Source organism: Polyergus mexicanus, unplaced genomic scaffold (assembly GCF_030449975.1).
Source record: "Polyergus mexicanus isolate NDT 795.1 unplaced genomic scaffold, iyPolMexi1.0 SCAF_18, whole genome shotgun sequence".
NCBI classification, from domain to species: Eukaryota; Metazoa; Arthropoda; class Insecta; order Hymenoptera; family Formicidae; genus Polyergus; species Polyergus mexicanus.
This window is the reverse complement of record NW_027223338.1, coordinates 6,185,509-6,201,320: the sequence shown is the minus strand read 5'-3', so window position 1 is coordinate 6,201,320 and position 15,812 is coordinate 6,185,509. Positions and strand designations below refer to the sequence as shown.

The window sequence follows — 15,812 nt, the reverse complement described above, 5'->3', positions numbered from 1 at the left end:
GAACGTTGAAAACGCGATAGCGCTGAGCGAAAAGACAAATCCTAGATTACGAGAATCGCGGATGGTCATCGATTTGCGCGAAGCTATCTAATTTCATTTCTGCTAATATTAAAATTCCAATTTATCAAGCTTCATAGCTTTAGCATTGCGCGAATCTCACTAAATAAATGATATTTTCCGCGGTCTCGTCAAATAATTATTACACCGCAATATCAATATCGATTGTAATCTAAAAATATAATACTTTTTCCACAATTTTTTTTTTTTTTTTTTTTTTTTTTTGTAACTAGTACGCGCAAACGTATAGTCATTTTTTCGTTGAAACTGATACTTTAGATATCAGGCTGAATATTAACGAGGGCGGCGGTGAGGTAGGTTAGATGACGTTTAAAATCACACCACCTGCTGAAGCAACGGCGCCAAGCCATTAATTTTACCGCTGGTCTCGCAGAGAAGACCACGTTATACACTCAGATATACAAAGCACCCACTGCGTTTCCCGCGTAGGGATTTCCGTAAACAGAGTTTCTCGTGTTGAAAACTTATGGGGCAGAATCTGGAATTTTTATTTAGTGAGAAAGTTTTACACCTTTCTCCTCTCCTCCCACAGGGTAAAGCTTACTTTTCGACCCCATGTAGTGAGATATATTCGTCCGTGTAACTATATCACATAAGACGGCACGCAACGCATATAAAACCTTCCCATCGGAGCGATCTTCGTGCAAACTTTTTTCGTATTCTTTAATCGAGTCATGCCAAATAAAACTTGAGGCTTTTTTTTTTTTAGTTGAAGATTTAAGAAAATATGCCTTAAAATGTGTTTATGGACAAATTAATCCTTTTTTTTTTACTGAAATTTTTGTTTTATAATGAGATATTCACGCTATTAATTGTGCATAATTTTCAATATATTGGATTATGCATATTGAAATATCGATATAAAATAAGTGAGATATACATATATATGTAATGATATATGTATACATGATCTGTCGATTAATGATTTGTCGATATGAATATTCGTGATCTGTCTTCCTTTATTTAGTTCTCCTATCCTTAATTATTTTTTATTTATTATAAAAGAAGAAGTATATAAAAATGCAACAATAAATAAGCTATAAAAATATAATATTTTTTTAAATATTAATATAAATAAATAGAAAAAATATATATATATATGTATATACGTCAAATATTATGAAAATTTACTTAAAAATGAATGAATAATTATTAATGTCGAATACAAATGCGCAGAGTGTAAAAAGTTAAATGTCATTTATAGGATATATATCTTAGCTCTGTCGGAGGCTGCTTCAGCTGATCTCATAAACCATGCAACAAAGGATCAAACTACTAAAAGAGATCTCTTGTTCACGTGCTAGCGCGAAGATGCACGTAGAAGGCATACGCTACCTTTTCTCACGCCGTTTCTCACTCTCAATTTAAATTCACAGCTTGCACCATAACCGCGTGATTCGCGATAAACCAGCATCGCGAACAAGATACACCGTCAGGCAGCAAGTTGAACGCGATATTCGTCGTTGTCGTTCCGGTATTATTCATAAAATGCAAAAATAAACGATTCAGCTATAAACATTTTGACAAATCGCGGAATTAATCAAAAATTACTTAACGAATTTATTTTCTTAAGTTACGACGTCTTGCGAAGTAACAAGTTTAAGTATCTCGCATTTATTATAAAGTGAAGCGCAATCATATTTCTAAAAGATAATGGAAAGACGAGTGTCTGCGCGAAGATGTAGAGCATGTGCCATTTTAGTTACCGTATTGCGAACGGAACCATAAGTCAGACGAAAAAGTGAAAAGGTGGAGTTATTTTATTTGATAAATGCATGGGAGTATCTGACAGCTGCTGCAAGAGGGCTGGTTCTTCTCTATGCTTTCGTCTCTTTCTCTTCCTCTCTCTCTCTCTCTCTCTCTCTCTCTCTCTCTTACTCTCCCTCTTTCTTTCTTACGAGTTGCATCTCTCGATTCTATTTTCCAACTTGAGTAGAATAAGCGAGGGGTAGCAGCGGGTGTCGAGCTGGGTCGAACTCGCCACTTTGCCTCGGCTTAAGAGGACAAGTTGGCGTAGCCGAAGCTTCTTTGGGATGTTCGGAACTTGCTAGTCGTCAATAGGCACGGAACATTGTCGCTGATTCTAATATCTTTTCCTAACGAAGGAAAAATTAATGCTTTCGCGAGAGTTGTTGAAAGAGTGAAATTAAAGCGTCACCAATTCTTACTTAATAGTGAAATATTGTAATAAAGCTTCTCTCTCTCTCTCTCTCTCTTTCTTTCTCTTTCTCTCTCTTTCTTATGGATGCATGCTAACGATTTATATATATATATATATTTATTATTTATCGTTATATTATGTCAATTTATGATATTGTATAAATCTTACAATAAACTTTCTTTTTACGCTATAATCGATTTTACTAATATATCAAATTTATATATATGATAAATTTATTTATATATTTCTGGTTTGAATTTGAACTGTAACTTTGCTTGACTAGAATCCCAGAATTCTTCTGGGATCAATAGATGATAATTTCAAGTACAGTTGTATTCTGTGCTATAATTTCTAATCATTGTGTTGCTTTGTACACGAGATGCATTTGAATTTACTGAATTTATAATTATTGTGTAACTTTTGTATTATTTATTATAATTACGTATAAATCTAATTACACACTTATAGATATTTCTTATATAGATGCAAATAAATTTCGTGCAATTATCTTTGAAACAGGATTTAATATCCTTTCATGTCTCGAAAACGTTATGCGAATGAGCATTGAAAATTTTTATGAAGTTATCATTTCAAATTTTAACGAAATATTTTCTCAACAAATATATATATATATATATTCATCCCCGACTATCTCCAACTAGCTAGGTCGACCAAGTTGTTCAATTGAATCTATCTCATTGGATCTTCCGGCGAAACACATCGAGCGCCTTATTTCTCACGTTCGATCCCCGATGACGACTTCGCGTCGCGATACTCTTTTGAAAGCTAGAATAAGTGTGTTTCCCCGATCGAGAGGTCATACCGCGTAGGAGCGAGGCACTTCGGCAACGAACCAGCAATTGCCAGGATCGATATTTTGCGGTTCGGTTATATATCGAGTTAAAGACGGTTCCCCGCGGAGGAGGAAGGCGGCGACAGAGGCGCCGAAGGGAAGTGGCAAGAGGGTTGCCGCTGAAATTGAGAGCCTTATCTCGAGGATGAGAAAGGAGCTTCCGGATGGAGTGCAGTCGAAGTGAGGTCTCGCAAAAATCTCCCGGGGAATAAAAGGGGGAACCTGCTTGCGGGAACACCAAGCAATTTCAACGGGTTCGAACCATTCCTGTCGTTCGTACTCGCGTACCCGAGATTCCGCGTTTCCAACTAGAATTCCTTCACGTGGAAGTGGAAGTTGGGGTGAGCGAGTCGAGCAAATGTGCGCGATGTAAAGTTACTGGTTTCGCGATCCTCTTGGGTGATATTGTTACTGTTTTTGGGTAATGCAACTTTAGCTTTATAATATCCCCGTTTTCCGCATGCTTGGGAATTAAGCCGTAGACATGCATCTTGACGAAGTAGATATTTTTATCGAAGCGAAGAATCAATTTCTGTTCTTTTAATTTCTTCAATTTTGATATAACTACAAAAAATTTAAATATTTTTATAATGAAATATTTTTAGTTTTTAAATATTTCGAAATTTTTATTATTTATATGAATAATTATGAAGTTTACAGCAACTGTGATTTTTACGATAACTTTAATTAATTTTTTAATAACGAGATCTAAAATTATTATTATAACTGCTAAAATAACATGTATAATATATGATATTTTTATTTCACAATATTTTCATTTAAAATATGTTGAATATTATTGTACGAGAGAAATTAATGTAGGTAATTTTAAATAATTATACATTAAAAAGAGGCCATGGTTATGAAAGCTCTTTTACTAAAACTTCGCTATAAGCTCACTCTAGTTTGTTTTTATTACAACTTTATATGGCTTTTACTTTATTGGCATTTAACGTTCATATTTATCGCGCCTTTGACCATCGTATAATACATTCTCGACCATCGTTCTCGAGTGTAAAGTCAAATCCCTACTGTTGCTGAACATACTGTTCCTCTCCAATTTTTGACACCTGTGATCGTTGTTACGTGAACCTTCTAAAAGGAAAGATATTCCACGAGACCATTCTAAACAATTTGGAATCGCTAGCTTAATTCTTTAACCGACATTTCTGTTTCGCCCGTAAACGACAGTCTATATCTATCATGCGTATTTACGATTATGTTAGAAAAATTGGCTTGGAGTAAAGAATATGAAATAATTTGGAACGATCTCCCCTTAGAATTCTTCGTCGCGTTCCGGGACTATGCTCGTTAGATCTCTTACTCCCTGGCGAAAGATTCAGCCTCTATCTGGCGCCAGCGGGAATTTTAACATCTCCGCATAGATACCCGAAGGTAATGCCCCGAGTGGCGTTCCACTCTTCCTCTCACGATTCCCTATAAAAACAAATTGCCCCAAACCGGCATATTTCTCCGTTTTCGTGAAGATTTACGAAGGTCGGCTACGACTTTGGTCCGTAGGTGCGAAGAGAGGGAAAGAACGGATGTAAGACGGTATTACCCGGCACCTCCTGCTGGTCACTTTATACGTTGGATCGTTATTTTTACACGGCCTGGCGCTCTCACCTCTTTGTTCAATCATTTACTGCCTCTCCCAGAAGCGATTTAGTTCTCCAGATGATGGAGCGGGACGCGCGACGAGGCGGCGTGACGAAAGCGAGGGTTTGCAAAGCTCTGAGGGTCTCGTTCTTCGTTTCCACTTAACAGCTTTGCATCGAACGTGTCGTTTCGATGGACGTCGATTCCACGTTCGGATCGACTTGTACATCGTTGATTATACGAGCAGTTGCTTTCGTCGGTTTGACATAATGAACTATGATATGAAACTGAGCATGTATTAGCGCGTAAACTTGTTACATTGGAAAAAAAATGACATAAGTCTTTGTCTTGAACATTTTTTAAGATATCCTCTTTAAAAATAAACAATGAAAGATATTGGAAAAGGTAATTAAAAAATACTTGTATTATTATGTACATTATTTTACATAAAAAATCGCGTACTTTGATAAGAAAATAAAAATAAAAAAACGGTGCTATAAGCACATATTTTATTCATCTTTGCTCTATATTTCATTCGAAATGTATAAGCTTGGATATTTTTGTACATCCATTTCTCATTTAGAATTACACTGCTGTACATTTAATTGAAAACAATTAATATATTTGATCTCAAAGGTGCGTGTTTTTCTTGCATGATATTAAAAATAATAAAAATATCTTTTACACAAATAATATTTAAGTTGCGAATTATTTTCGTTCTTTAATAGATGAGAATATATAAAATATCAAAAAGGTAAAGGAAATCTAAAAAAATTTAATTAGCATCTTAACTTTCTTCGCCAGATTAATAAATTAACTTTGCTTGATTACTTATATTATAAATGTAACTCCCAGAGAAGTTCTTAAAAAGTTTTTGACCTCGCCGCGATAAATCAGAAAAGCATGAATAGGCAATACTATGTAATATCAAGTTGAGCGTAAAATATAGTATGCCTTGTATCAAGAAGAATATATAGTTGAAGAAAATTACTCCTCGCAAACGTTTATCTTATATTCTCGAGCACGTCCCGGCAAATTAATTTTTGCGATCATCTGTCAACCGGAACGCACACCACCGCAAAAATTATCGGCGTACAATTTCCTCGAAATTACGCAGAATTTGCGGGAGTTGACCGGCAAAATCTTTCGTCCGCTACTAGTATACTTTACGACTTGCTAAAACGCGCGGCCAGATCCTACGGCGCGGATACGGTCGAGGGGATACATATTATGTAACGATCCATATATTCGCCGTAGCAGATTGGTGTTTTCCTCGTTAAAACTTGGGCGCGAAAGCCATTCCCATAGTGCTATGATAATCCGAACAGAGAAGCGTGGGTGAAAGATAAAGATTAGATGTAGGTGGAGGCGAGAGAGAAAGAGAGATAGAGAGGAGCTATATCCTGGTCCGACCTCAGTATTTGACCGGAAATGATTCATACCCGCGGGACCACTGAACCGGCTCTTTCAGCGGATTTCGCGAGATTCCCCGGACATTGGTACATTCGTTTCCTTTAATAAGACATTCGGGAAGGAACCGACGTTTTGTTACTAATATCTCACGCCGCGCCAACGGGAAACGTTGCGGTTAACGAGGACGGAGGGAAGTTTCTTTTACGACTTTCGTGTTATGATTGGTATCGCGCCGGCTAAGCACTCGTAATTTCTGTCGTACGATTTGTTGACGAAAGCGATTCCCAGGCGAGGAAATCAAAACGCGGGAAAAATAGCCGTCCTCGCACTCGATGCACACATGTCTGTTTATCTGCACATATGTGTTAGGACGTTTTTATACTTCTACAAACAATATCAGATTTTTTCACAAATATGTAAAATATAATTTTTTATCGTGAGAATTCGAATCTTAAGAATAGAATCGATACTAAAAATTTGTACAAAAAAATTTTGTACAGATAGAAGATCGATTCTAACAACCGCAAGTGCAGCCACAATAAATATAGAAGAAATTTAAATAATCGCAAAGTCGCGAAGACGCATTGAATATTTGTCGAATGAACTTTGTCGGAGGACTCCCGACTCGAGTCAATATTTCGCAGCTTTCGCGAATCCTTCCGGCAAATAACGATGGATTGATTCTGCGATCGGTCGATGGCAGCCCAAAGCAAAGTCCGGATACTTGCGCGTACGTCTCTCATTCCTTCCGGTTTGATGTCGCGTTCCCGGCTCGTAGCTGCAACCTACCTACCTACCTACCTACAGGCGTAATATCGAAGGCGAAGGTACATACGACGTCGTCTGATCCGTCTTCTCGAGTATTGAGCTATTCGGGCATGGAGACAGCCCCAGCAGCGAGCTTCGCTGACTCCAAAGACGAGGGGTAGAACGCGTTCAACCGTGTTTAATGTCGAGAGCGTTTCTCTATAATATAGTATCGACGAGCCGTGTCGAGGCTATGATTCGTGACCAGGAGAATTGCTGCTCGCAAGATAGCCTCTTTGGGCAAAGTATCCCGCGCGACATCCTCCAGTTTGCGCATCATTTGCATCTGCAAAAATATATCGCGCGGTCTTGCGGTTTTCAAGATGTACGTCTCGTAAAATTTTCATTCAAGTATTACAAATCGCCGATACTCCGTCGCGGGTCTTGTCCCAGCGAGTTTGCGCCATCTCTATTTGCGATACGACGCGAAAGGGACCAGCGTCAATTTAAATGAATGAGACGTGGTCGCGAAAGAGAACCTGGAGTTGCTCGTGGAATCTCTGCCGAAGAGTTCAAACTTTGATATCAACCGAACTGGTGCTGTGCTTCCTCTCCCCTATATACATTTCCTTGCGCAAGTTACACACTTGCGCGTGCTCGTTTGCGAGGTATACATACCCAGAACGAGACTTTCCGCGCGTTCACGTGCACCTGGCTACCCTGTGAGATCCTGACGTGCGACGTGGCTGCCGATCGGGAGCCTCCTCTAATTTCGCGGATGTAATATCATCCGTAATATCGGGCTTAACGTTAGTTTCAGACTTCTGGAGTTCGAAGATTACCGCGAATCATTTCGCGGTAGAATTTCTCAGTCTCCTCGCATTCTTCCCCCCCGTCTTTGACGTCGCTGTCGTACCGCTCTTCGTGCACTTTGTGCATCGGTGCGACTTCGATGCGCACCTGTATGCTGCGAATCGCTTGGACGACGAGAAATCTTTGCAAAGTAATCGGCTGACGGTTAACTCGCACGGCTGTGGTACCGTACTCGTTTAACCAGTCTTTCGAATCGTTATTGATGCATTCCGTTAACGAGTTTCATCGACTAAGAGATATGAATAAAGTCACGGTTTTTGAAAATTCCATATTACAATACATTTTGAATCATTTTCCCTAATTCACGATACTAAAATTAAATTAATACTGAAATTAAATTAAAGGAATTTATGTTTTATTAAAATTTGAACCGTCCAACTGTGAGATATTCATAGTTCTAGGTATTCGACAAACGAATGCAGTGATATAATTGAACAGAACTAATTAATCCTCTTGTATTAGCTGACTTTGGTTATTGAAATTCGGATTAAGGAAGAACCTGATTTTCGTGGCTTCATTATTATTACTTAATTGCACGCTAATTAATATAATTTATTACTAAGAATATAATTATAATCTTTTTAATATTTATTTGGTTTTTCTAAATGTAAATAATATACAATATTATTTGTGATATATGTATAAAAAAGTATTCTCCAATAATTATGTAATGAAAAACAGATTTAAAATTTTAATTAAGTGAAAGAATAATTACAAAGTTACCCTACTCATAGATTGCGCACATTCATACATATACATCACAGATAGATCTATGATACGGATTAGATACTATCGCTCTTTCAATCGCATTGCAAGATAATCGGATGTGTAATCAAACAGAGGTTAATTGATACGGCCGTTTGATGAATGTTACGGCTATTATCAATGGCATCTGATCCGATTATGCATTTAACTAGAGCAAATTTCTCTGTGTCTACAATATCTCGTGAAGGAATATAACATTATCGGTAGACGGGTATGCGGTAATTATATATTTAATTCTACGCATAATATAAAATCAAATATATAATCGTCTTGATATGTTATAAACTTGCTTTTTTCATTTTATATTTGTTGTACAAATTGTTCGATCGTGTAATTATATAAATTTTTTGTTATTAATATCCCCGTAGAGAGTAAAATATTTGAAGGTTATGAGATACTATCCCTCTTTTAAATCCACATTGTATATACCGTTAAGATTGAAAATTGTTGCTTTTACTTAAGCAGATAATTGAGATGTATTTCAATTTTAAAGTAGCCAACAGCTATTTTTCATTAAATGGATCTTTAAAAGATGATGATGAAACAAAGTTGCGAAGATTGAAAATAGCCAACTATCGAAAAACGATAAATTAAACTGGCTCGAAATCTTTGTGTTACTTAACTACGTCAACGGACGGAGTTGTAAGATAAGAAATTTCTATCGTGATTTGCATTTTACAATGGTACATGGATCGGCTGGATAAGAACTCGAACTCGTAATATCGCAATATAGAGGGCGTCAGATGTCTGACTACTTGAAACACGCAGGCTATTTGTGAGAACATAGAGATTTTTTTTTTATTAAACTTTATATTATATACGACTACAATCATTTTTATATATTATATTTTCTGATTTCTGTGATATCGTTCTATTATGGTTATAATTTGCAAGAAGTTTATTTAATAATTTATACAGATACGATATGGAAATAATAATGGATTCTCTCTTTTCCCCTCGATCTCTTCTACTTTTAATTTCGGCAATGAAAATAATATGTGGTCCATTGAAAGATTAAAATACCTTATATAAATCTCATATTAGAATATTCACCGCATACACTTCGACGGGCGGGGAAAAACAGCGTTGATGTAATATTTTTTAACATCGTTCTCCGCGAAGTGAACGATTGGACAGAAATGAGATTTTTATCAAATCGATATCGATACATCATAGATCAAGGTATCGCGCGATTCCTACCTCTCGCCGGAACTGATCAGCCGGATAAGATCTCCGGCTGCAATATCGCCCGCGGTAATGCTGCTGCATCGGCGAACTGCGACCAGGAAGCCGAAGGGACTCGCGTTTCCGCAGTGCGAAACGTAAGGCCACGTCACGTTTCGGCTTTGACCTGAGCCACCTTCTTCGGTTTGAACACACGTTCTCGCTTTATGACACCTGTTTGCTGGCGTTGCTTCTCGCGCCCTTTTCCTCCCCGCAACTCCTGTTCGTCCGATGTGTATCCGCTATAACGACACCGCGCTACTCGCAACGCACGTGCAATATGTTCGTCGAGTCGATACGTTACCGTTGCCTTCGACACGTCGAGATCGCACGGAGAAATATTGGAACGTGCAAACGGCTCCGTTTCCTTCTTCCATTGATCCGCGAAGTAACGGCAGATTCTTGCGTCTAATGTACAATGTTAAAAAAAAAAAAGTACTCGCTTGTGTGTGTATGATACATTGTAATAAAACTCCGCGAAGAGAAGGTGCAATTATGTCGAAATTAATTGATCGTATATCGATTACCTTTATTACATTTAAGAATTTTTTCGCGATACTCATCAGAATGCCGACCTATTGATACATATATGTATATATCGCGTAATCTGTTTTGATACTCAAAGGGCCGACTGAGTTGCCGATTCCGACATTCTACGGCGATGCATTTTTCGCTGTCGATTTCTACTTTATGTCCTAGACTTTGACGTTCCACGTGAATGAATTTTTCTTGAAATCCTGAATTTTCTTTATGGACTTTACCATTCTGTAAAGTATCTACTTTTTGTCTATCTGAAGTGCCTTCTATTCGAATTTGAAATGTTATTGACATTTGTTTTAATATTTTCATCAAATATTAAAAATGTTTGAACATTTTAGAGAGAGAGAGAGAGAGAGAGAAAGAGTTATGAAAAGAGAGAGAATAATTTATAAATCACAGAATAATCAAGGGGTAATAATTTTTATATCTTTGATGAATATATATGATCTTTTTATATATTTTATATAAATATACTTAATATAGTTTTTTTTATATCATCATTTTATCGTACCGTTTTTAGAATTAATCTTCTCTCTCATTTGTTGAAGACGTATAATCAGATATTTCTATTAATTTTCTTCTGCCTTTAAAGCTGACCGGTCCATTCTCGACATGAAACCATTTTTATTATACTTTACATTATTTAGAAGAAAGACACAGTACACCGTCACGAGTCTTCAGATACAAAATATAGATTTTTCTTTAGTCGTTTGAGCCTTCTTCTGTTCCATCTCTTTGATTGTATGAAGAAGATTGACCGGATCGAGCTGCACTTCCGCAGATTGAAAAGTGCATCAAGTAATTCGTCGCGCTTAAAGCAACGATTTGTAGAATATTTCGTTCATTAAAAAAAAAAAAAAAAAAATTATATCTCTGCATATTTATACATATGTATAAAAATCAACTAATTTTAAATCACCTATTTAAAATTTTATATAATTGTCTAAAAATCTCAGAGATCACGCTTTTTTAAAAAACAATAATTTTTGCATTTCAAATCTAATTTACAAAATTGAAGACAAAATATTAAGACATTTTATTCAAACAATTACAAATTTGTAAGAAATTACAATGATCAATCAGATTTGTGCAAAGAAATCGATTCTTCGGCTACAGCTAAAAAAAGCTATCATTGTTAACATATTATAATTTGCCATTATAAAGATTATTAACAAGATAATAATATTTAAAGGCTCTTTATAAAATACCGGACTATCTTTCATACACATACATATTTCCGGGAAAAAAAAAAAAAAAAAAAGTTTCTTTTATTAACTCTCTTTTATTTTAATATAATTTCTAATTAATTCTTGTCAGAGACAGGCTAGTAATGCCTTTGAAAATCCGATTCGCATATAATTCTGTCATTACCTGATATAAACCCGAGCTCTTCGTTTTGCCTGGCGCAAGATTTACAGGGTGAAGCATCAAGAATAGAGGGGCGTTACGCAAGGAAAAGTGGCTTGCTACTGTAAGACAGTGACATACGACAATTTGTCTGGCGTTTCGACAGGAACCTAAAAGCAGATTTATTGCTCGCCAGTGTAAAGGCACTCGCGAGGGTCGTATCTACATCGCGCCGTTTCACAATCCATGTCATTTCGTCTTGCACATCCGTCTTTGCCTCTGTGAATATTCAATCCATGCTCAAATACATATACGGAAACATTAAATAAATACGTAAAAATAGATAAAACAATTTTGTAGAAAAAAATTATCGGATTGTGAAATTATTAACCACTTGGAAAAATTGTTCCAATAGAAATAAGGAAATCCGCTCTTATATAATTGCAGCGTGGCCTCGATGCGTCGGTACTTGCTTTCTAGATACTGGATAGTGGATAGAGACCGGAAAAGAGTAACAGTGGTCTCCCGAGGACGATGGTTAAGGGAGGCTTTAGTGGGCTGTTGGCCCAGTCTGATATTCCGCGCGTTGTGGATTACGACCGGTAATAACATTCTTAGGACGATCTCGAGGATATAGAACGCGATCTGAAGCAAGATCAGCCAGGGCAGGGAATACGGGAATGGCCGTTGGTGGGAAGCATGTTGATTTCTCTGTGGTTCTCGGTAGTATAGTCGGACCCGACCCACGAATTCAGACGGTTTATTTTCATGACGGTTTCGACTATTTTCCCATTTAACTTAGTCGTATGATAAAATATGATAAAATATGATAAGACTAAAATAAGTCTACACATCAGATGGTGTTATTATTGTATGTTGGAAAATTTAATTAAAAAATTTGCGTGACACGAAATATAGCAGAGCAAGTTCTTTTCAAGAATGATATTAACTGATATTAAGGGAAAGAAACAAAAAATATTTATAAATTTAGTATAACGGGTATCAAACAAAATCCGAAAGAAAAATTACGAGTGAACTCTTTAAACATGTATTTTCTGAATACATCTAATGTAAGTGCAAAAGGAATCGCGTGTGCCCCAGGGATCCTCTAGTAAATACTCAGATCCGCATGAAACTGCGCATACGCAATTTAGTGCCGCGAGAAAGATAGATCATCTCATGCCCGAGGCCGGTTCATCGATCTGCAGACTGTGTACTTTCCATCTCTCGGCTGCGCCCGAGAAATGGAAAAGTGGCTGTTGAAAGACGCGTCGTCGCTCGAGCGACACATACTCAATGGAATACCACTTTCTTACTCGAATGAAGAAGAAAACTGCGTCTGCAAAAGCGCACATCGATACGCCACATAACTTTTTGGCTTCTCGACGAATCGATGGTTAAATTCAGTGCTGCTTCGATCATTTTACGTCGATCGTTTCCCATTTCTCTGTAGAGAGAGTTTTATTCCTTTACATAGATTTTCTATAAAAGAATATATAGGAAAAAGAAGGGGGAGAACATTAAAAGACGTTGACTAACAGATTGCAATTTCTCATCGAAGTAGATCTATATTCTTCTTTGATGTGTAGGTAAAAATTTTTAGATTAAAAAGCGCCAATTTCTGGGAATTATAACTTATGATTATGCTACTTTTTTTTTGTTTCGACGACAGAAAAAATTGAAACAAGAATATAATACACAGAGAGTATTTAATGCAGCGCTTTGACTGGGAATTCGTTTGATTGAACATCAAGATTCTTTTACTCGGTTAGAAAGTGAATTCAGTGAGACGTAAGGATGGAAAAATTGCATTCCTTTGATAAAGAATTTCTCAATCTTGTTACCGCGAAATAATCTATTGATAGATAAATGCATTCTTTCTCGCGCGTTCGATTCGATTCGAAGATGAAATCGCTCTAGTTTCATTTATTTAAAAATATATTTTTTTAAATATAGATATTTTTTATTATTTTATATAAATGTTAAATTTGAATGAAAGTAAAATATATACATTTATCCCCAACATGTACAATTTATTAATTTCAAGAAATGGAAAAAAAAATTTAGTTAAAAATTTTTTTAATTTAAAAATTTAAAAGTATTAAATAAATATTTAAAAATTTTTTAAATTTTGTTTGTAGAAATTGTTTAAATAATTAATTAAACTCTCTGAAGATATTAAGCTATTTTCAATTATATACAATTAACAATTAATTTTAATGGCATATATAAATATAATAATGCAGAAAGAGACATTGTTATATTTATATACTATCCCAATTAATTAAATACATCTATAAGTTTGTTAGTATTTTATTACTGCATTTTTTTTTTTTTTTTTTTTTTTTTGAGTGCAAAATGTAACAATATCAGATTAGATTAGGGGATTAGGGTATTACACAGATATTATATAATTTTCATGAAAATTGTTAAAATGTTATTATATGCTACAATAAAACAAATAATGTTAGAAAATTATATACATATGAATTGTTTTAATTATTGCATATGGAAGGCGTATTGTGTAATTTGTGATGTGCGAATTTGGTAAAGCATATAATGCCACTCGAGAAATAATTAAAATACGGAATCAACGGAGGCCAGCGAGAGCTAATGGAAAATAGCATGCCTAATTATATCCATGTCTGCGTATATTTGGAAAATAATTCACGATTAATGCCACCTCACGTAGCTTTATCAGATATTTCACATAATTTTTAATATCACGCGGTCGGCTTGCATTACGTGCTTCCAGCTGAATACGGATTTATTTGATACGCAGAAAATATCTGTTATTCCAAAAGCGGAAAACGACGGATCATCGATTAGTCGGATTAGCACGTTTGTTGTAGGATCGCGTAAATCCATCACGCTCTGCGCTATCCTGTATACGGGTTCACGTATCGAATGAATGGATTATCTATTCAATTCGTTTTGCAAGGGGCGGATTACATTCTATATTTACATCGAAAGCAGGATAGGAAAATTATCTGGCTAACGTCATTTGCAAACGTTTCAACATAAAGCTATGCTTCACGAGATATCATTATAATATATTTTCGTATTACATATACTGTACACAACAAGAGATAAGCTGACCAAAATTGATAAAGTCTTATATTGCCACATGTTTACAACATGGATGCATATATTTACAAAATATGACAAACCTGCTGAGCGGAGGTAGCGTTACCTGATAAATTATACGAAAAGAACAGATAAAAATATAATAAATAGCATAGAATGCAAATTTAGGTCAGACTCAATTAAAGGATCACTAATGAGAAATATTAACGAGAATGTTTCGCTAGAAGAAAATGGTTATAATAAACTAAAGTTTCAATTCGCTTAGTGTAATACGAGATCGAATTGACGAGGTAAATTTTATTTAAAGTTTATCCGATGGACTTTATGATGGTAAAAAGATATAGCATAGCAGATGAGCGAGCACGACTGAGCGTAATGCTTTCTGCGTGTTTATTCGTGCTGAACAACGGCAAAAACTGACAACTTTCACCAATAACGACTTCATTTGGAAATAGAAATAATATCTCTCGATGCGTCATCGTATAAACGTTGACAATAAGCCATTGTATTGTTTCAAGTAAAAAATATGTGCATGCTATTAATTTGGAATAATCTGTAATACATTAGTAATGTACATACACACACAATAAGTATTGAACGCTTGAGTCCTCTTATAAAATTGTATAAATTTAGAAATATGTGTACTTTCATCGATTATAAATTGTAAATTTAATGTGATAAATAAAAATTATTATTAATGATTTATATTTATATTAATAAATGAAAAATATTATTAATAATGAATTTATATTTGAGGCTGTACGAAAAAGTATATTAAAAATTTCAATAATAAAAATTAATTTGACAGAAAAATATGACATTTAAAAATATCATATTTATCACATCTTAGGAGATCGCGAGTGTTTATTATCGTATTAAACCCAAAGTAAAATATGCTCGAAAAAAGATGATTATTATTTAATATTTTCAATTTAGCTTTACCTTTTGTCAATATACAACAATAGCCTAAAGTGACAAAGTATGACGTCTTAAAATTTACCTCGATGATTATCGAGATAAGTAAGGATTAATTTCGCTATTGTGAGAGGGTCGTTTTCCACGGAAATTAAATTAAAGCATGAGCAAACGAAATTTCCAATTTGACTTGATATGTAAATGAACTAT

General features: G+C 35.3%; 1 protein-coding gene across 1 annotated transcript in view; it reads left to right on the top strand.

Annotated features, from left to right (window-relative positions):
• The window catches only part of LOC138941178 (lachesin), a 121,773-nt gene that overhangs the window by 56,107 nt on the left and 49,854 nt on the right, over positions 1-15,812 (top strand).